This window comes from Brienomyrus brachyistius, chromosome 20 (genome assembly GCF_023856365.1).
Source record: "Brienomyrus brachyistius isolate T26 chromosome 20, BBRACH_0.4, whole genome shotgun sequence".
NCBI lineage: Eukaryota > Metazoa > Chordata > Actinopteri > Osteoglossiformes > Mormyridae > Brienomyrus > Brienomyrus brachyistius.
The window spans coordinates 2,732,680-2,753,805 of NC_064552.1; the positions used below are offsets into that span (position 1 = coordinate 2,732,680).

General features: G+C 43.3%; 7 non-coding genes across 7 annotated transcripts; all 7 read left to right on the forward strand.

The window, feature by feature from the left end:
* Positions 1–2,596: 2,596 nt before the first annotated feature.
* On the forward strand, positions 2,597–2,712 carry LOC125716115 (U5 spliceosomal RNA). The gene has a single exon (XR_007384273.1). It is a non-coding gene; the product is annotated as a U5 spliceosomal RNA (small nuclear RNA).
* A 4,307-nt stretch (positions 2,713–7,019) lies between these two features.
* Positions 7,020–7,135, forward strand: LOC125716113 (U5 spliceosomal RNA). Its single transcript, XR_007384271.1, has one exon. It is a non-coding gene; the product is annotated as a U5 spliceosomal RNA (small nuclear RNA).
* A 2,994-nt stretch (positions 7,136–10,129) lies between these two features.
* Positions 10,130–10,246, forward strand: LOC125716118 (U5 spliceosomal RNA). Its single transcript, XR_007384276.1, has one exon. It is a non-coding gene; the product is annotated as a U5 spliceosomal RNA (small nuclear RNA).
* Positions 10,247–11,089: 843 nt separating this feature from the next.
* On the forward strand, positions 11,090–11,206 carry LOC125716117 (U5 spliceosomal RNA). Its single transcript, XR_007384275.1, has one exon. It is a non-coding gene; the product is annotated as a U5 spliceosomal RNA (small nuclear RNA).
* An 839-nt stretch (positions 11,207–12,045) lies between these two features.
* LOC125716116 (U5 spliceosomal RNA) lies at positions 12,046–12,161 on the forward strand. Its single transcript, XR_007384274.1, has one exon. It is a non-coding gene; the product is annotated as a U5 spliceosomal RNA (small nuclear RNA).
* A 1,513-nt stretch (positions 12,162–13,674) lies between these two features.
* LOC125716114 (U5 spliceosomal RNA) lies at positions 13,675–13,790 on the forward strand. The gene has a single exon (XR_007384272.1). It is a non-coding gene; the product is annotated as a U5 spliceosomal RNA (small nuclear RNA).
* Positions 13,791–14,568: 778 nt separating this feature from the next.
* On the forward strand, positions 14,569–14,680 carry LOC125716119 (U5 spliceosomal RNA). The gene has a single exon (XR_007384277.1). It is a non-coding gene; the product is annotated as a U5 spliceosomal RNA (small nuclear RNA).
* Positions 14,681–21,126: the final 6,446 nt, after the last annotated feature.

The following is a 21,126-nucleotide window of genomic DNA, read 5'->3' on the forward strand; positions in this document are numbered from 1 at the left end:
CTGCAGAAGTTGGAAATCCTCAGCTTTACAGGAGCAACCTGCTTTGTCCTCCGGATTCACAGAGAGGGTCCGACAAAGGCCTGAGATGTGAGGTTGCTATGGTTACTCACAAAGGAAAACAAACAGCATGGCAGAGTGTGAGGGAAGTATCAGTACCACGTTAAACTTGGTTTCCATAGGAACCAGAAGGGGTGAGGCACAAATGGATATCACAGCCATTCTTCTTAAGATATAAAGGAGGATTTTAAGATGGTTTAAGACTTCCTGTTTCGTGTGTCCCAGTGCGCCCGACGAGGATAAGCTGATAGAAGACGAATGGATATTTCTTGTATGTAGTGCTGCTTCAGCTTAACCTGATGAGACCTTTCAACCATTAAAATACTTATCCGAAAACCCCACGCTGCCTATTGTAATAAGGAAAAAACTCACGTAGTCAAATGTGTTTCCATTGGGCTCATATCTCTAACATAGTTGAACATTAAAATTATCAAAAGTGACAGCAATAGAATTAAAAATAGATATAAACGTATCTACACTCTCTTTTCCACTTAATGTGGAATGTGGTCTATTTCATGAAAGCTATTTCATTTACTCGGTAATGCCATCTTCCTTCTCAGGAAAAACTAATCGTAATAACACGGCCATTTGGTGTATTAATAATCTAAACGCTGTTATAAATTAATGTTATAGCCGCTATATAGCCGCATCCACTGTCCTTTTCTACCTTTAGCAGCTTATCATTGAAGCGTTCTTACACAGGATTATATGCAAGAACTCGTTTATGATTAAGAAGTTGAAAAATATTAAAATAATCCGCCGTCAAAAGGATTGGCTACACGTGCTACCATATCTGTACTGGGCGTGTGGGAGGAGATGGACCGACATCTGCAGAATATAGATAATCCAAGAACAAATGAAAGCTGTTTCGAAAAACAGAACAAAACACTGAGCAACAGAATCACTCAAAGGCTGCGAGTCTAACGTATACAGGACATTCATTCGCTAATAAGGCCGGGGCATGAGGCTAAGTAACGTGGATATATATTACTGGATGAGTGGGATGAAGTTTTCCATCTGAAAATCTGAGTGTTTCAAACTGTTCGCCTCCCATGTATCTGAAAACACTAATGGGATTTGTTAAACAATCATAAGGAAGTGCGACCGACGTTATTTTGTTACGTTATGCAGCGTCATTCTCTTCAGCTGCTCTGATAATTAAAAGAAATCACATTTTAGAGTTGGTCGGGCGTTCAAACCGGCCCTTTTTGCCCTGCTCCTCCTTTTTATCTAATAAAATTCTCCATGGCACTGGCAATAAAAATTACTACTAAAAAAATATGGCCGATAACTCGGACAAGCCAATTTTGATGAAAAATCACTCAGCAACGTGCGGCTCCATTGAAAGTGAAGGTTCCTGAAGAATCCGTGGGCCGAGCGCGGACCTCATACCTGCGGCCACACCAGGTCCCCTATGAAATGAGCAGAGAGTATAAAACAAGGTAAGAAACAACTCTGGTGGATGTATAATTTATATTCATCTACGTCCACGGTGCATCTAAGATGGCAGCTCACGCCTGCGCGCATCTTATCTAATGAAATTGGTGCTTGAGAGTTACGGCTGCGTAAGAGGCTATATAACCATATAAGTCTATAATTATCGTAATAGTACCCGTGACTTTTCCTGGTGATCATGCTGGACATGGTTTAAGCCTCGGAAATGGAAATGTAATCGTCTATAAGTTTTCAGAGCGTTACTGGAGAAACGGAGTGAGGGCAGGTGAGGAAGCGCGGTTCTTGTTTGCTCGTATGTCTGCTGTTCTGAGACCAAATGATACCGTTTGATTGCTGTACATTCAAGAAATCCAGTGTCCATCAGCGAGCACTAGGCCTGCACAGCGTGGCGTCCCTAATCATTTCCCAAAAGCAGCCTTTCTTTGCTGAGGATCTAGGCCAATTTGATGAGTTACATTTCGATACAATACAGTATTGCCACGTCAAATGTGTGATGCAAAAACACCTAAACACGTTCTAGGCTGATGGTGTACAGTTGTTCCATCATAATTTAGGCTTAGATACTGGCTGATAGGCCTGCTCTGTGGGAGCCGTACTGTTCTGAATGGCACTGGGAACATTTGATGTAAACCAGCTGTGGTAAGAACATAAGACATTTACAAACGAAAGGAGGCCATTCAGCCCATCAAGCTCGTTTTGGGGAGAATTCATTTAATTGCTCACAGTTGTTAAAATCTTATCTAGTTCTGCTTTAAAGGAACCCAGGTTTCAGCTTGCGCTAGACTAACAGGAAGCCTATTCCATACTTTACACGCTGTGTAAAGAAAGGCGTGGTTTAAATTGTGACGTACAGGAATCTCCCAGCAGCTCTGCTGTTGCTTGCGTCTCCCCTTAAGCATTTTATTAGAATCCATGTAGCAAAAATGTTGGTTTTTATTGGACTCTAGGTTTTTAACCTTTTTAAATGGATTGTGCCTCTATCAGTGCCAACGTAACCTTCAATACAAATCATGCCAAAGTATGCCGTAATGGCGAATGTCAGCGCAGTGAGAGTGGTCGTGTCTGCTCCCCTGTTCTCGTCAGTAAACTCTGGTTTCTTTTCATATCGTATAAATCTTTCGCCTTTTACTAAAGATTTCCGTGGAGAGGAACATTATGAGTATAATCTAATTTTTTGATGCCCTGCTTCACGGCGGGGCTTTCTGTGCTGGTGAAAATACAGAATTGTTGTTTTTCTGACTTTGCCAAAACTCAACTAATAAATGCTGTTTCCCGACTGTAATGTTTTTGAGTTAGTGGTTTTACTACTGCTTTACCAACCAATAGCCTTTAATGTTCTTTAGAAACTCTATAGGTGTAAGGGGGAGGTGTGAGACAACAAAAATATAGACTGTGCAGGATCCCCCAAGAACTGGGTTGAGAACCATCACATTTGATGTAAACAGGCCGTGTTAAGAGCATAAGAAACGAGAGGTGACCTTTCGAGCCATCAAGCTCGTTTGGGAGGAACTCAACTACTTTTCTAACTCTGATTTAAAGGACCCCGGGTTCCAGCTGGCATTACACTAACAGGAAGCCTATTCCATACTTAACTACACGCTGTGTAAAGAAGTGCTTTCTCAAATCCGTTTTAAAATCCTGCTAATTTCCACCTATGGCCACGAGTTCTAGGATTTTAAATTAATACTGAAGCAACTATTTGTTTGAACAGCACCCAGACCTGTTAGAATCTTAGGGTGTTTTCACACTTGGTCCGTTTCATCCTATAAAGTGAACTCAGATCGATCAGTCAGCATTTTTTGCATATATGTGAACACCCCAAACGAACTGAGACCACATCGGGAGGTAGTCCGGTCTCAGTCCGGTTGGCTTTTAGTCCGTGTCACGGTTCGTTTAACTTGTGCATTATGAACACAAAGCGGTCCTGGCTTGCTTCGATGTTTACCATTTAGCTTTGCCCAAGGCAGATCATGTGATGCAGTCACAGGGAACAAGCAAAAATAATGGCTGCAAGTGTGGGACACGGCATAGTTTGGTCACGGGGGGGACTGCGGCGCTTCTTGACATTTAGAACAAAGAAAACATAAAACGTCAAATATCTACAACACACAGGAATGCAAAGGCCATCTTGTTGGAAGTGAAAACTACCCAGAATCCAAAGCAGTAAAGGTCTGAGATTGGGCTCCATAAGATCTTGAAGTAAGAACAGAAAAGGGACTGAGGCCTCATCTGAGCTGAAGTCAACCAGAAAGAGAACTGAGTCCCCTTTCAAATGAACTCACATTGTGAACACAAAAAGAACTGAATTCCTTTTCTGTTGGTCCACTTTTGGGACCACTTCTAGAGGTCTGAGTTCCGTTCCTTTAAAGAGGACTATGTGTGAGAACACCTTTATATACCTAGATCATGTCCCACCTTAGTCTCCCTTTAGCTGAGCTGAATCTGTTCAACCTCAAGCAATCTCTCCTCATAAGACATTCCTCTAAGATGAGGAATCATTCTTGTAGCCCTACGTTGAACCCTTTCCAGGGCAGTAATGTCCTTTTTTAAGGTATCGTGACCAATCCTGCACACAATATTCTAGGTAGGGTCTGATTAAGGAATTGTATAATCTTACCATCGCCTTCCTTGACTTGCATCTCTAGGTGCATAGAATTTAACCCAACATCCTATTGGCCTTATTAATTGCTTCCTCACACTGGTAAGAGTGGGACACGGAAGCATCAACATTCACACCGAGGTCTTTCTCATAATCAGCTACCTTTATTTCAGTGGAACCAATAAAATATCTGTACTTCAAATTCTGCTCCCTGCATGAATTACCTTACATTTTTCTATGTTGAATTTCATCTGCCAGGTATCAGCTCAGTCATTAATTAAAGCAAGATCCCATTGTAGCCTCCTTGTTTCTAGATCAGTATCTGCTACACCACCCACCTTGGTGTCGTCTGCAAATTTAACCAGTTTACTGTATGTATTGGTGTCAATATCATTAATTATGAACAATAGTGGTCCTAAAATTGAACCCTGCAGTACCCCACTATGAACGCAGGCCCACTGTAACATTGTGCCTCTAATAACTACTCGCTGCTTACTGTCAGTTAACCAGTTTTTGATCCAAGCTGCTACAGTTCCTAAGATTCCTGCAGCTTTGAGCTTAAGCAAGAGCCATTTTGTGGGGGACAACATCAAAGGCCTTCTGGAAGTCTAAGTAGATCACATCATAGGTCTTTTTGCGATCAATTTCTCTTATAGCTTCCTCAGAACTTATGCAGATTAGTTAAATGTGATCTACCTCTCCTAAATCCATGTTGGCTATCCCTCAGAATGTTATTTGAATCCAGGCAACCTTCCATTTTCACTTGGATTTTAGCTTCCATTACTTTTCCAGTTATGCAAGTTAAACTAATTGGCCTATAGTTTACTGGATTACAGTCAGACCTCGGACATTCGCGAGATTAGGTTCCAGAACCCGTCACAAATGAGGAGGATTCGCGGATGTTCGGTAGTGTCACTAAAAATGGTAATATGTGCTTATTTCTATACTTTAAACCATAAATATGACCACAGTCATGCTCCCAAAACACTTTAATTTCATTTAGAAGTTAGCTTAATATATTACCTTTAAAAAAAATTTAATAAATAAACGTTTGATGTAAAAAATAGAATACAGTATTGCCTAATGGATATTTGTCACAATAGCACGTTTACAGCACAGTATACTAATGTTACCCCTACCAATTCGTAGAACACGGCATTCACAGTAAGGTAAAATGAACAGGACTGTAAACTTATTGACAGAAGTCGTATACGTAACCAAGGTACAATTCAATTAAGTACGTAAAGGAAACGTACATACAGGGTACAGGTATTAAGTCAATTAAAAATTACGTAAAGACGCACACAAATGTAAAAATACAATGTGCTAACCACGAAAAAGAGAACGAACAAAAATACATACATGAAAAATGTTTAATAAAACGCAGTAGAATGAAATTTTCACGAATCTGTGAATTTGCAAATCACGAAGCATGAATGTACAAGGGCTGACTGTTCTATCCCCTTTTCTGAATATGGGTGTTCTGATTGGAAGCATGCTAATATAAGGTACCACACCAGCAGATAAGGATTTCTGAAATAATAAAGGTTGGCTAATAATGTCCCTAATCTCTCTAAACTATGGGTAAGATGCCATCAGGGCCCTACAGTTTATTTATTTTAGGTTTAGCTAGGCTTTGTAGCACATCAGCTTCAGTTATGCATGTATTGGTTATACACGACGCTGAATTAGTAATAAGAGGTAGTAAGCTACTTGTGTGCTACAGTGAACACCCATGTAAAACAAACTCATTTACTATATCAATTTCATTTTCAATTAAAAGGCCCTTACTATCCTGCAGATTAGTGATTTCAGCTTTTCGAGCGCTTTCGGAGTTAAAATATTAGAAGAAACTTTTAATTGCATTGGAGGCTAACAATGACATCTTCCTTTCGACATTCCTCTTAACGAGTCTGTTATTTTCTAACTCAACGTATAGACGTACATACTCGTAACGTTTGTGTATTTTTAGTGTGTGTTCTGCCTGTTTTTAGATTTACTTTCAGAGTCATGATTTATTTTTCCCTAATACAAAAATATATATCAGGCTGGATATAAAATAAAATTGTGTTGATATAGGTAAATGGATTAGTGTTCCATGTGATGATTAACGAATAATTTTTTGTTTTAATACATTCATAAAGAAATAATATTAGGCTAAATAATAAGCAAAATATCTATACATGTCGTATACTCAAACGCCAGAATAAATAACTATTTTGCTTCACCTTAGATGACGCGAATTATTCCTAGTAACAATTGAGAAGGTATGCGGTGGCTTTGCTAGGTTAAACTATCGTTTATATCTGTATCTGTCTCGCTAGTGACTTTGTACTAAATAAAATTAAGTGCAGTGAAGCGAAAGTGTATTTCATATGTTCTTTGACACACCAGCATGAGAGTACATTAAACGGTCTTGGTATTGTCTTCCTGGCCGATCGGCGTGTCCGCGGTGCTCCTTGGGTTCGGCACTGAATACGGTCTCTGGTATCGCGGATAGTAAGTTAGCTCTGTTTGCAGGTCCCGGCATACACAGAAAAACAAGAACAGACAGCCAATCTTATCCCTTTTTTCAGTTTTATGTGTAAAATGCATTTATTTCCATTTTCAAAATTCCCTTTTATAAAGTCAGTTCAGCATTACTTACTCGCCAAGTCTTTACCGGCAGTGTCCAATTTGCATAAAGTTCCCATCATGCATTATGTTTCCTTGAGCTTTTCTCAGCCGATCGTTTTATTTAAAGTTTACCATCAGATTATTAAAGTGTACTATTGCATCTTGCTTCCATATTGCATACACTGTGTTTTACTAGTTTACCAGGTTCAAATTATGATAGTGGTTTATTTAACCCCGATCAGGAATGGTAGTCCAATGAATGCTGTCGAATCCATTCCCCATGTCCTTCAGTAAACTCTGGTTTCTCTTCATATCGTATAAATCTTTCGCCTTTTACTAAAGATTTCCGTGGAGAGGAACATTATGAGTATAATCTAATTTTTTGATGCCCTGCTTCACGGCGGGGCTTCCTATGCTGGTGAAAATGACAGAATCTTTATTAAACTTACTATAAGCTTGAAGTATGAGTTCTAATGTTTGTGTTTTGTTTTGTTTCGCCCTAAACTGTTTTTAGGTTTTTGCTTATCAGTGAAAAATCATTTTTCTAATTAAACAATTTAGATTTTGGAAGCAGATTTAAACCTCCACTGAGCTTTGTGATAATATTGGAGCTTTACCCAAGCATAGAGAATGTACGCACATGAGGGGAGAAATGCTTGCGGTTTAGTCACACAAAGTACACTTTCTGCATGTAACCAATACAGTCACTTCCATTGTTTTATAATGAATATTATGAGTTACTTAAAGGAAAAAGCATCAGTTATCTAGACCCCATTTTCACTGTGGCGCAAAGAAAGTCGGCTACAGAAGTATTAGCATAAACTTGCTATAATACGCGGAGAGTTGCTTGGTATGATGGATTGTGGATGAAGTGTTCATTGTTGCCACATTTTCGTTTTGAGTTGTTGACTAATACTCAAGATAAAAAGGTCTTTAAAGTTCATATAGTGTGGCAAGCCGTTTTTTTGTTGTAATAGATATTTTTAAAACTTTGCTAAATGTTTAAAGATCACCTTGCCAGTTGTATTTGGAGAAATTCATGTTTGTATCTCAAAATGAGTCTTAATCAGGTTAGTTGCAATTCGTGCATAGAAAAACGCATACCCTGGACTACGGGAGCTTCTGAAAGTACGGACTTTTCTCCTTGAGCACTGTCATATGCTATCTTTTATGGATAATACATTTTGTAGGTCACAAATTGTCAGTGAAGCGGTCTGTGTATTCATATAAATGTAATTTCTGCGTAACAAGAAGACGAGGTCAGTGCACGAAATTTTAGCTAGTAGAACATCACTGGAAGATTTTTGTATGTGTTCATTTTGGGAAAATGTCAGTAATTCTGGAGACAGTGGGGGCTTCGTTTTAAAATGGGCCCTTATTGTGTTGGTAAAGTGTGTGAATGTATTTTACCTACGGATGGGGGTGTAAGTGCAGGCGGCGCATGGGCAGTGATATCATGTACGGTCTAATGAAGGCCAGTCGGCAGTAAAATGTACAAAGGGACCCCTGGTCAGCGGCAAAATCTAAATTAGACATTAAAACTACATCTGTTTAATATATCATTTTATATCTCCTGGCGTAACTGGAGCGGCTCTTTCTCAACCTTCTTAGACCCTAGGTACAACATGCTCAGGACCCCCTACAGTTTGCCTACTAGACAGATGTCGGTGTGGAGGATGCCATACTGTACCTCCTACACCAAGCCCATTCACACCTGGACAAGGAAAAAGTCACTGTCAGAATCCTGTTCCTGGATTTCTCTAGTGCCTTTAATACAATTCGGCCCTGTCTGCTCCATGAAAAAATGTCCAGAATGCAGGTAGATCCCTGCCTAGCTGCCTGGATCCACAACTATCTCACGGATAGACATCAGTACGTCAGGCTGAAGGACGTCACCTCTGACACTGTAGTAAGTAGCACAGGAGCACCACAGGGAACTGTGCTATCCCCTCTGCTCTTCACCCTGTACACCTCAGACTTCTGCTATAACTCGGAACTATGTCACATCCAGAAGTTTGCAGATGACACAGCCATCATGGGGTGTATCAGGGACGACCAAGAAGAGGAGTACAGAGGTCTGGTGATGAACTTTGTAGCTTGGTGCCACACAAACCACCTGCAGCTTAACACCTCAAAAACTAAGGAGCTGGTCATTGACTTTGGGAGGTCCAGACCAAGTCCACGACCAGTTCTGATCAGGGAAGAGGAAGTGGAGGTGGTCAACTCATACAAGTACCTAGGACTGTGGGTGGATAACAAACTGGACTGGACAATCAACACACAGCACCTGTACAAAAAGGGTCAAAGCAGACTGTACTTCCTGAGGAGGCTGCGGTCCTTCAACATCTGCAGGAAGCTCCTGTGGATGTTCTACCAGTCTGTGGTTGCCAGTGTCCTCTTTTACGCTGTTGTGTGCTGGGGGAGCAGCACAGCAAAGAGGGACTTATCCAGGCTGGAAAAACTAGTCAGGAGGGCCGGCTCGGTAGTCGGCATGAAGCTGGACTCTCTGTTGACAGTGGCTGAGAAGAGAACTCTCAACAAACTGCTGTCCATTATGGACAATGTTAGGCACACTCTGCACACTGTCATGAACAAACAGAGGAGCCTGTTCAGTGACAGGATGCTTCTCCCCAAGTCGAGAACCAGCAGACTTAAAAACTCCTTTGTCCCACACGCCATCAAACTGTTCAACTCCTCACTGAGGGAGAGGAGGAGGAGGGGAAACAGGAGGTCAGAGTAGGACGGGGAGAAACAGGAACAATAAATTGCACCAGACAATCGAACATTCGGACTGTGCAATGGACCACATAACTGTGCAATCTCATGTGCAATACCGCAATATCTATTCTCTACATAACTGCTGCTAAATCCCTCTATTTCCCTTTTATTGTGAATAGTTTTTCCTTTTCCCCCTTTTCCCCCCTCCCTACTCGTATCCTTATCTGTATGTTGGCTCTTACTTTAGTACGTGTATTTTAAATTCTCTTATATTGTATTTTTTATTGTATTTGTATAACTTGTAATATGCTGGTGTACTGCTGCTGGAAACTAGAATTTCCCAGAGGAACCTTCCCGAGGGATTAATAAAGTTCTATCTATCTATCTCTCTATCTCTCTATCTCACATTTTCCTGAGACTGCTGGTTTTGTTTAAATGAGAAACGTAGCCTGTAGGTCCTGTCAGTGGGCGTGGTTTCCCCGAAATGCATCTCTGTTAAAAACGGGCTCAAAAAAATATAAAAATATTTTCTAAATAATGCAGTTTGCTGTATATTTGCTGATTTTGTAATTAAAAATGTAATCAGTCATTCGGACTCGAAAATTGCTTCGCCTGAATTTAATCCCCTAATCGGGCGTGTTAGCACAGTGCATGCGGTTGCATCGACTGCATCGGTTGTTCAGTAAACTCTGGTTTCTTTTCATATCGTATAAATCTTTCGCCTTTTACTAAAGATTTCCGTGGAGAGGAACATTATGAGTATAATCTAATTTTTTTAACGCTCCGCCTCCGGGCGGGGCATCTTTTCCTGTTTAATAATAGAATGTGTGTTTTATTTAATCCATAGCTATGTTGTTGTATTTTAGCGAAACTGAATGTAGAATCTGAACGTAGTTATTGTTAATATACTAACGAGTAGCTTTCACGAAACTACATAGTGAAACCTGGTTGCGTTCTCAAATCAGCAAATAGCGTGATACTGGTAATTGTATTAATTCGCTACTGTTTAGTTTGTGGGTGACCTCATGATTACGGTCCGCTCTTCACGCGTTATCCAAAGAATAATCTGAATAGGCAGGTTTATACTATGGACGTGCTTTCATTAAACAGTTAAGAATCTCTCAACGAGAAAGCAGTTATGTGTACATTTAGTGGGTTTTAAAGACAGCACATATTTTGTATTGAACCTTAAGTGGGGGGTAGTAAAACGAGTGCGGCGCATATTGTATTTTTTTGGGGGGGGGGGGGTTGGTTGCGGACTAGTCACATGAGCACAATACTACTAACGGGTGGATTTGTTTCCTTTATACCCCACGAAGTTAATGGGGAAACTTATTTTTATAGCTACTGTAAATACATGAGCAGCGGGCTGGTTCCACAGTTGGTGGGCGTGGTTTAAATTGTGACGTACAGGAATCTCCCGACAGCTTTGCTGTTGATTGCGTCTCCCCTTAAGTATTTCATTAGACACGACGTAGGAAAAATGTTGGTTTTTATTGGACTCCAGTTTTTTAACCTTTTTAAATGGATTGTGCCTCTGTCAGTGCCAACGTAATCTTCAGTACAAATCATGCCAAAGTATGCCGTAATGGCGTTTGTCAGCGCAGTGAGAGTGGTCCTGTCTGCTCCCCTGTTCTCATCAGTAAACTCTGGTTTCTTTTCATATCGTATAAATCTTTCGCCTTTTACTAAAGATTTCCGTGGAGAGGAACATTATGAGTATAATCTAATTTTTTTAAAGCTCCGCCTCCGGGCGGGGCATCTTTTTCTGTTTAATAATAGAATGTGTGTTTTATTTAATCCATAGCTATGTTGTTGTATTTTAGCGAAACTGAATGTAGAATCTGAACGTAGTTATTGTTAATATACTAACGAGTAGCTTTCACGAAACTACATAGTGAAACCTGGTTGCGTTCTCAAATCAGCAAATAGCGTGATACTGGTAAATGTATTAATTCGTTACCGTTTAGTTTGCGGGTGACCTCATGATTACGGTCCGCTCTTCACGCGTTATCCAAAGAATAATCTGAATAGGCAGGTTTATACTATGGACGTGCTTTCATTAAACAGTTAACTGCTTTCTCGTTGAGAGATTCTTATGTGTACATTTAGTGGGTTTTAAAGACAGCACATATTTTGTATTGAACCTTAAGTGGGGGGTAGTAAAACGAGTGCGGCGCATATTGTAGTTTTTGGGGGGGGGTTGGTTGCGGACTAGTCACATGAGCACAATACTACTAACGGGTGGATTTGTTTCCTTTATACCCCACGAAGTTAATGGTGAAACTTATTTTTCATAGCTACTGTAAATACATGAGCAGCGGGCTGGTTCCACAGTTGGTGGGCGTGGTTTAAATTGTGACGTACAGGAATCTCCCGACAGCTCTGCTGTTGATTGCGTCTCCCCTTAAGTATTTTATTAGACACGACGTAGGAAAAATGTTGGTTTTTATTGGACTCCAGTTTTTTAACCTTTTTAAATGGATTGTGCCTCTGTCAGTGCCAACGTACTCTTCAGTACAAATCATGCCAAAGTATGCCGTAATGGCGAATGTCAGCGCAGTGAGAGTGGTCGTGTCTGCTCCCCTGTTCTCGTCAGTAAACTCTGGTTTCTTTTCATATCGTATAAATCTTTCGCCTTTTACTAAAGATTTCCGTGGAGAGGAACATTATGAGTATAATCTAATTTTTTGATGCCCTGCTTCACGGCGGGGCTTTCTATGCTGGTGAAAATACAGAATTGTTGCTTTTCTGACTTGGCAACTATAGTTAGGTTTTGGCAGTTTTTTGACTGTAATGTTTTTGAGTTATAGGTTTTACTACTGCTTTACCAACCAATAGCCTTTAATGTTCTTTAGAAACTCTATAGGTGTAAGGGGGACTGTATATAGAGATCCCCCGAGAACTGGGTTGAGAACCATCACATTTGATGTAAACAGGCTGTGTTAAGAGCACAAGAAACGAGGAGGCCCTTCGGCCCATCAAGCTCGTTTGGGAGGAACTCACCTACTTTTCTAGCTCTGATTTAAAGGACCCTGGCTTTCTGCTCGCTTTACACTAACAGGAAGCCTATTCCATACTTAACTACACGCTGTGTAAAGAAGTGCTTTCTCAAATCCGTTTTAAATTGTTCTCCCATCAATTTTCACTTACGGACAAGAGTTCTAATATTTAAACTAATACTGAAGTAGCCATGGGGTGGCATGGTGGTGCAGTGGTTAGCACTGTTGCCTCGCACCTCTGGGACCCGGGTTCAAGTGTCCGCCTGGGTCACATGTGTGTGGAGTTTGCATGTTCTCCCCATGTCGTCGTGGGGTTTCCTTCGGGTACTTCGGTTTCCCCCCACAGTCCAAAAACATGCCGAGGCTAATTGGAGTTGCTAAATTGCCCATAGGAGTGCATGTGTGAGTGAATGGTGTGTGAGTGTGCCCTGCGATGGACTGGCCCCCCATCCTGGGTTGTTCCCTGCCTCGTGCCCATTGCTTCCGGGATAGGCTCCGGACCCCCCGCGACCCAGTAGGATAAGCGGTTTGGAAAATGGATGGATGAAGTAGCCATTTGACTGAACAGCATCCACACCTATTAGAATCTCTCTAAAACAAGGAATTATTCTTTGTAACCTTATGTTGAACCATATGGTTTTATTTTAAATTCCTTTTTTATGGTAAGGGAAATATTAAATCTAGGTTTTAAGCATGGTTTTTCCAATATACTTGGTGTTAATACGCTACTAACGTCCTGTACAATAAACAGGATCTCCCCGTGAGAAATCTGTTAACTTACGTGTGCATTTCAGCGGGACTGGAACAGTGTGAAGTTTTAAAGGTGTCACGTATTTTGTATCGAATTTGGAAGTTGGGGTAGAAGAGCAAGTGGACCATTCATTGTATTTTCGGTGTTTTGGGTTGTGGATTAATCACATGACTAACATTTTCCTGTTCCTTTTCGTTAAAGGTGACGCTGCGGTTTCCCCAGTCGGTGGGCGTAGTTTGATCTGTGACGTGTAGGAATTTCCCGACAGCACTTGCATCGCGTGCACCTCCCGTTATGTATTTTATAAGTAAAAATGTAGTAAAACTATTGTTTTTTCTCGGACATAATGCTTTTAATGCAGATCAGTACTGGAACCATTAACATGTACATTTTACAGTATGGCATGATTTGCACTGCCATGAGCGTGAATGTCAACGCAGTGAATTCGGTCGCGTGCGCCCCTAGCACCCTTCAGTAAACTCTGGTTTCTCTTCATATCGTATAAATCTTTCGCCTTTTACTAAAGATTTCCGTGGAGAGGAACATTATGAGTATAATCTAATTTTTTGATGCCCTGCTTCACGGCGGGGCTTCCTATGCTGGTAAAAATAAGAAGTAATTTAGTTGTAATAACGAAAATTATGCATTTTTGCGTAGTGCGGATTGAAATTATCTTGGAGGGTTAATTATGCGTTTTGTGTGTTCTTGTTTAACGTTTAAAGAATATATCCAAGATTTGGTAGGTAAATTTCCCTAAGTATTGGGACTATATCCAAACACGCGTGATGTAGGCTTACGGAAACGAAAATGTTTATTTGGCGGTATACTGACACCAAGCTGTGAGTTAATTTAGCTATGATCAGTTTCCATTGAACAAGATGAATCACTTCATGGGGGAAAGTGTGTGTGTGTGTGTATATGTATATATATATTTGACATCCTATTCACTCTGGTGTAACGGCAAGCACAGTATTGACTGCGTGTGGATCGGCTGGCATCCCGTTCAGCCTCGCGCATTATACTGGCCGGATAGGCTACCGCTGCCTCAGTGACTGTATACTGGTTAAGCTTTTACAAGATGGATGTTTCACCAGACGCGTTTCCTCACCTTCATAGCACGCGTGCGCATTTCGCGACTTTTTTGGTTAATTAGCATATTTCCCATCATGCATCGTTGTCGTTTAAATTATGGACGTATGGGCCGGTTTTTCTTAGCTGTTTTTAAATGACAATTTGAAACATGATGTGATATAAGCAAATGCTAAGAATGTGTTACTATCAGAAGTTATGGTACAGTGGGATTGCTTTGCCATAATTGTGAGGTTCAGCGCAGTTTCTGCGGCTGCAGGGACGCGGTATAGCGCTCAGTAACTGCTGGTTTCTTTTCATATCGTGTAAATCTTTCGCCTTTTACTAAAGATTTCCGTGGAGAGGAACAATCTGAGCGTCAAGTAATTTTAATGCCCTGCTTTGTAGTGGAGTTTCTTTAGATGGTAAAAAACAGGATTTGCTTATTAGAAAATTGCTGGAAACAGTATCAGTTACGTGAGAACTTTTTGGCAGAAGCGTTATAGTAAAGAGGTGATTGTTGTGTTCGCGTTACTGTTTTATTTATGAAAAGCGAGTCGTTTCGCTTTCGGTGCTGCTAATTCTAAGTAATAGGACGTTTCGTGTCATTGTCGACTCTGCATGCATTTAACATGAAATTCAAGCTTTTTACTCCTTGCCATCTCACTCATAATTAACCAATGCATTTAATTACTTCTATAAATTTCATCGTTCATCGCCGTTTCAAGCGTTTGAAAAGGTAACATGAGAAGTTTTAATCACTAGGGGGCGTCAGTAAGCCAGGAAAGGCTCGATGAGGTATCTCTTTTTGCAAATGGCACCTGCATTTTCACAGCTCCTCAATGCTGCTAAATGACCGCAGCATGAGTGTGCATTGTATTTCCAAGCCATTATTCCAATAATGATGCAGATCCACCCAGACGACCGGCTTTGAGTTGTAGTTGAGCTTCCAAATAGTTTTTGGTGTGTGTGTGTGTCAGTCAGAATTGTTTAAAATAGTGTGACACTCACCCTGGAGATAAATTTAACAGTTATGGATTGAGCTCTGCTTTATGCTGCTATGAAGATTGCCGCTGCCAATGATTGATGTTGTTTGTTCCGCATTGCCTCTTGCCCTGAGGAGACCAGATGCACTAGTTTACATCAGCATGTAGACGATCACAGGAATTGCAGGCACTATATCAAATTTGGGCTGAGTGAGTCATAAAGGGGCCGCCCGGAGCAGATCCTGGCTGAAGATGTGGAACTTGCAGATGCTGATCTGACTTGGGAAGGCCACAGCTGTTGTACTTTTATGCACATTGATTGCTAGAGTAAATTGTATTCCTAGTTTGTCAGTCTGACAGAATTACTGGTATTACGGTTGAAATGATCCCCACCTAATTTTGTAGTGGTTAGATGAGGCTACATGTGGACGGTCTTTGATTGAATATGGATGGTATACACATCTTTTCATTTTCGGGTCAGGGGCTCGGCTGGTAAGTCGCAAAGGCCTCTGGTTTTTAGGATTTGGTGTACATCTTCAGTCCACTTGTCACCTTAAAGTAACGAAGTTTCTCTGTGAGTTGGGAATTGTGAAATTGGTGAGGGCAGCCAGAGAGATTTGGTAGGTAAGCCGAGTAAAAAGGTCAGTGTGATGTTTCTGAAGCGGTACAAAGTGAGCGTGCACATCGATCAGCGTGCAGATGTGCAGCTAATCCTGCATGGGGGGGGGGGGGTATGGCAGTCTCACAGCACGCTCGTTCACACACGGATGCATGCGGTAACGTTATCGCATTAGGAGTGTGGCGTGGGGGTAGAAGGACGGTGCGGCGTGCTCACGTGTGCATGCGGCTGCGTCCTGCAGGCTGCATCTGGCCTTGACATCCAGCGATGCTCAGGCTTTGCCAGCCTCCTTCACGGTGCGTGTGACCAACCAAACTCCCAGTACACTGAGACTCCATGCTGCTTTACAAAATTCTCCCCAAGCTTTTCCTTTGCTTAAAAAAAAATGTGGCTGCCAGGCACAGAACTGATTAGTTCGGTCCTGTGCAAACTTGACTCCGCTTCTGAAGAGCTACTGGTGAATCTATAGGTTTAATTAGGTATGGAGCTAATACAATTTCTGTGGGCATATACCTGCCTGTGTACCCAAGTGCGGAGAGAAGGCAGGTGACCCCCCCATACTTTCCAGCACAGGTCATATCCCAAGGGGCTGGTGTATCTTCGTTATCATGTGGGTGGCATTCTGACGCAGATATTCTGTATTTTGTTTTCCTTGTATCACTTGCAGAGGCCTCCAGAGAGGCGTGTTAAGGGTCTTAAAGAGAAGGGGGGTGGGGGGGTAACAGGGACAGTAAGGCCAACAGGACGAGCACCTCCTCCAGCTGGGCCTGTTTCCCGCTTCTTTGTTTTGTTTGTTTGGAAACAGGACAAGTCTTCCTGTATGAGAACACCCAGGTGACCATGTGACCAGCCCCCACCAATCAAAGCAGATGGACTCGGCAAAGCCCCATGTAGTGGGACCGGGCATATACCATGAGCTCAGCCTGTGCCCTCAGGACCCCCGGTAAGGCTGTGTGCTGATTGGGCAGGCAGAGTCATGTGGTCTTAACATGAGGACTAAAGTCATTTTTTTCAATTGAGGCTTTCAGGCTGTTTAGCTACCTGCCTAATAGTGCTTCACACTCCTGGAACCAGTTTGGTTTTCTTAAATTAAGCATTTAAGGTACAGAGTAACGTGGTGTGGGCTAGGAGGGTCTGGTGGAGAGAGATGGGTTTAAGATGGAGGGTGAATCAGGGAGGTGTCAGACATTTCAGTTGGAACAAACTTTTTTTTTTTTCTTCCTCCTCCTGTGTGTTTTACAGCCCTATGCCTGCTATTTTTAGGTGCCTTTACTGTCAAGTGTCAGCGGTTGCCATGGCGTCTGCCCCCCACCCACCCCCGCCGGTTGCCCATAAACACCGAGTGCCGTGGGCGTGCTCCTGGACTGCTGAAGGACTTATGCAATAACAGCAGCCTGGGAACCTTCGTAACGAGAGCTTTAAAGCGTTTAATTGGCTGCTGATGACGCTCCTGTGGCGGGAGGGAGCGCCGGATTGGTCAGAAGCCGCGCTGTGGGCAGACAGGGGCGTGTCCACCCTCACCCTTGCATTCTGGTATTTACCTGAACATCCCAGATCGATGGCATGTTCCCCAGGGAGATCTTCGGAACTTACTGCAATCTGGATTGGCCAATATGTAGTCCGTCTGCTTTTCTGGGTGTCTTATGGGGTTTAGTGCAGAAGTGAGGGGGGAGGGGGGGGGGGGTCCTGCTCTCTGGGAGCATCACACCCCTTTTTTATTACTGTGCGTCTGCTTTGCCTCATCTCGGGCGAGCCGGGACATTAAGGTGAACTAGCTTGTGCTCCTGTAGCCTGAAGGCGTTATCTGGGACATCAGTGGTCCTGGGTTATTGTTTCTTTGGAATGTTCACCCTCCCCCCCGCCCCACACCCCCACCCCCCACCCCCCACCCCCCCGCCCCCACCCTCACACACTTCACCAGAGGACCTGTGAAATTACCATTTTTGGGGGATATTCAACACACTGTGCTTGTTGTCATGACTTCAATGTTTTTCTTAACCCAAAAATTTTAATATAAGATTTTGTTTTATTTTTAATGCACGTTATTTTGGCCATGCTAGTGTAGCATTTGGAAAGTGCTCTCTAGTGCCACCTTCTGGCTGCCCTGGGATTCTGCCTGTCTCCGTGACTTTTTAGAAGCAGAATCCGGCCGTCTCGCTAAGTGATTTGGGCCCGTAACTGCTGACTGATACGCTAGTGTAATGCGCTACTGTAAATGTGCTGCATTTCAGCTGCTCTCTCTGACCCCTGCCATGCGCTTCAGAGTACTGAGGTCTCTATAAAATGCCTTCCGAAGCCCCAATGAGCCCATGAAAATCCTACCCGCAGAAGCATTAAAGGTCATGTCCACTATAAACACTGTACCCCTGAATGCTGGTTTGGACCAAAATGGTTTGGCAGGACGCTAAATTGGGAGCCGGGGGGAGTTACTCTGATAAGGAGTAAACAACCAGTTCAGGGACAGATTAAATTAATATGGTACATTCAGTTACTCTTAAAATCCAAGTTTAGATGCTCATCTGGACGAACAGTGTTTTTTTTTTTATTATTTTAAATATTTCGCTGTGCCTGACAGCCAGTCGCTGTTCCTGTGGATTGCTGTCATGGCGGATATACTGCAGCAGGACTGGCACTGCGGAGCAGGGGGGCGAACCGAGCGGCAAACATGAAACCGGCGGCTTTTTGTGGCTCCTTTTTCCTCCCCCATCCCGCCTCTGACTGCCCCCACTTCAGGAGGGCGGTCGCTGCTCGGTTTGGAGATTCCGCACTGACCCGAAGCCTGTGAACTTCCCGGCCCCTGCGGTCACGGGTTCGAGGCGATTTGTGCCGGCTGAGGTGCAGGGCGCCGGAGACCAGCCTCGGAAATGGAAGATTTAGGTCAAGTCACTTTGCTTATTAAATGCGCTGTAAGCAGCATACAGCTACCATGAGTGGTGAGGGGGGGGCATGGTGTGAATTATCAGTGCATGTTTCACATTATTGCCGATGCGACTGTCACATGACGGGTAACGTAACTTGAGTTACCTGGGTGGCAGCGGGTCTCAGATATTTGGTTGTATGGAGCAGAACATGAGTAAGGGACTTGCGTGTCTTGAGGCTGGGGGCCGGGGGGTCAAGTGTTGGTCAGGGTCTCTGTACTTTCTCATCCTGGATGGATTCCCGTTGCATTACTGTCGCCCATGAAGATCCATCTGCATGTCCGACGTGTGAAACACCTTTAACTGTTGGATGTATTTAAATTGTCCTTCTTTTAACTCCCTTAGGTGAAGTTAAGTCGGTCAAATAGTAACAATTTTACTGACTCTTCAAAAGAAGTTTTTACTAAAATCACACCAGAGTCCTTATTTATTTTTTTTTAATGCTTATTTTATGCATCTCTTGTTTTAACTGTTAACTGTTTGTCATAACTCCATAACTACAACTGTTACGTTTCTGCTGACGGGGTCTGTTTTAATACTGTCGTGCTCTCGCCCTGAGTACAGCTCCAGGTCGCTGGCACACTGCTAAGAGGCAAAGTAAGCAAGCTGGGATGTCACCAAGGGAGGAGAGTCACACAGGCCCCCGGGGTGAGGAACACCCCGCTTCTGCCTTTTTACGGAAAGCGTGCTGACATCAATATGCAGAAAGCACAGCCCCTGAGGACCCACCCCGCCCCCTACCCCCGAGCGATGTTGCAGGGGAAGCTCCATGTTGCTTTAATAGTGGGCGTGGCTAACACCATGGAGATACAAGTTGGAGCAGCTCTTGGGAGGTTCTTTGATGAATGGGACCCAACCTGCCCTCTCCTTACCCTGTGACATAGTTGGCCCTGGGCCAGGCTCGGTCGGGGGCGTGTCTTAAATTCCAGCCCACCGCATCCCTTGCCGGATCGGAACCTCCTTGCTCCCAGGCTGGGTCACCCCTGATTGACTGCGACCTTTGTTGCGTGTGTCCGGGACCTTCAGGCACTGCCGGCTGCCCGTGTCACATGACACCTTACTGGGTCTCCCCAGACCCCTAATTTCACCTGGTTACCTTGGTGTTTACTACTAATGCATCTGGTCCTCGGGGTATTCAGGGTGCATTTTAATTGGCTCCCGACTGACCTCTGACACCCCAGGTCATGTGAATTTGAACAAATCCCAGGCTGTGATGAAGCAAAACTTAGGATGGCCCCCACTGAGACATGCACCCCCGCTGCAGCTCGTATAACAGTAGGCTGTCATTCTGAGGTCTATGTATAAGGTTCCTTAAGTATTACGCCACCTGGTGTCCAAGTGATGCACAAAAACAGTGCCTTATTTTTGACAACACACCCGTAATATACACAGATAATAAATGTAAACTGCTACGATTAAGATTTGTTGGCTTCGTGCTGCTCCCTGTGCTGGTGTGAAGGTCATTTCCGGCAGATGTCAATGAAGAAAAGGCCTTTTGTACCAGAAAGTTCTGTCTGTGGCTGGTGTCATCAGGGTTGGGAGGCTGCTCACTAATTTCCCCTGTGCGGCATGAGGCGCTGGCCCGCCTACCTTGTCTTTGCTATCTTCTCTTCCTAAGACTGACTTTGAAGGGGATATTCCACATACTGTAATTAATTAATAAAAATTTCTGCCTGGGATGTAAGTGAGGTGGAACCTGCCAGGTTTGCACAATCCCTGGGAGCACGTCTCCAGAAATGTTATCCTCCGGACGCAGAGGTTAAAGCGGATGATCCGTCATTGTCGGTAGGGAGAAATTCTGCTTTAAGACAAGGATGCGTTTGCTGTGTGAGTAAAGGGCCCTTTTGGATCATGTCTGGCTACAATACTATGTGAGCGCTGTTGTTTTTGGGGCAGAATTCCTCGCTGACAAGCCAGGTCCCCGGTTGCCACTTTTAGCGGGTCGGCGCTTTCTGGGAATGGCGTTATTGATGGCTCACACCATTGTGAACACGGAGAAAACACGCCAACTACATACTCTGCACCAGCGGTTGGAGTCGAGCCACAGCAGTGCTGGACCCCACCAAATATGGTGTTTAAAAAAACGTATTTGTGTTTCATGCTGGTCATGTTGGAATGATGGGTAATATAAGGTTTGTTTGAGGTTATTTGTTTGTGTTTCGTATGAGCACTTGCAGGTTGCTTGTTTTGGGATCGTGACCCGGTTTGTCGTTTTTATGCTCGTATATTTTAGCTGCGAGCGACAGTGCTGCTGGACCGGCCATCGGACATTTGCCTGCAAACTGCTGCCTCTTCATCCGCCAGCTGCAAGGTGAGTGTGGGGAGGCAGGCCCCCCC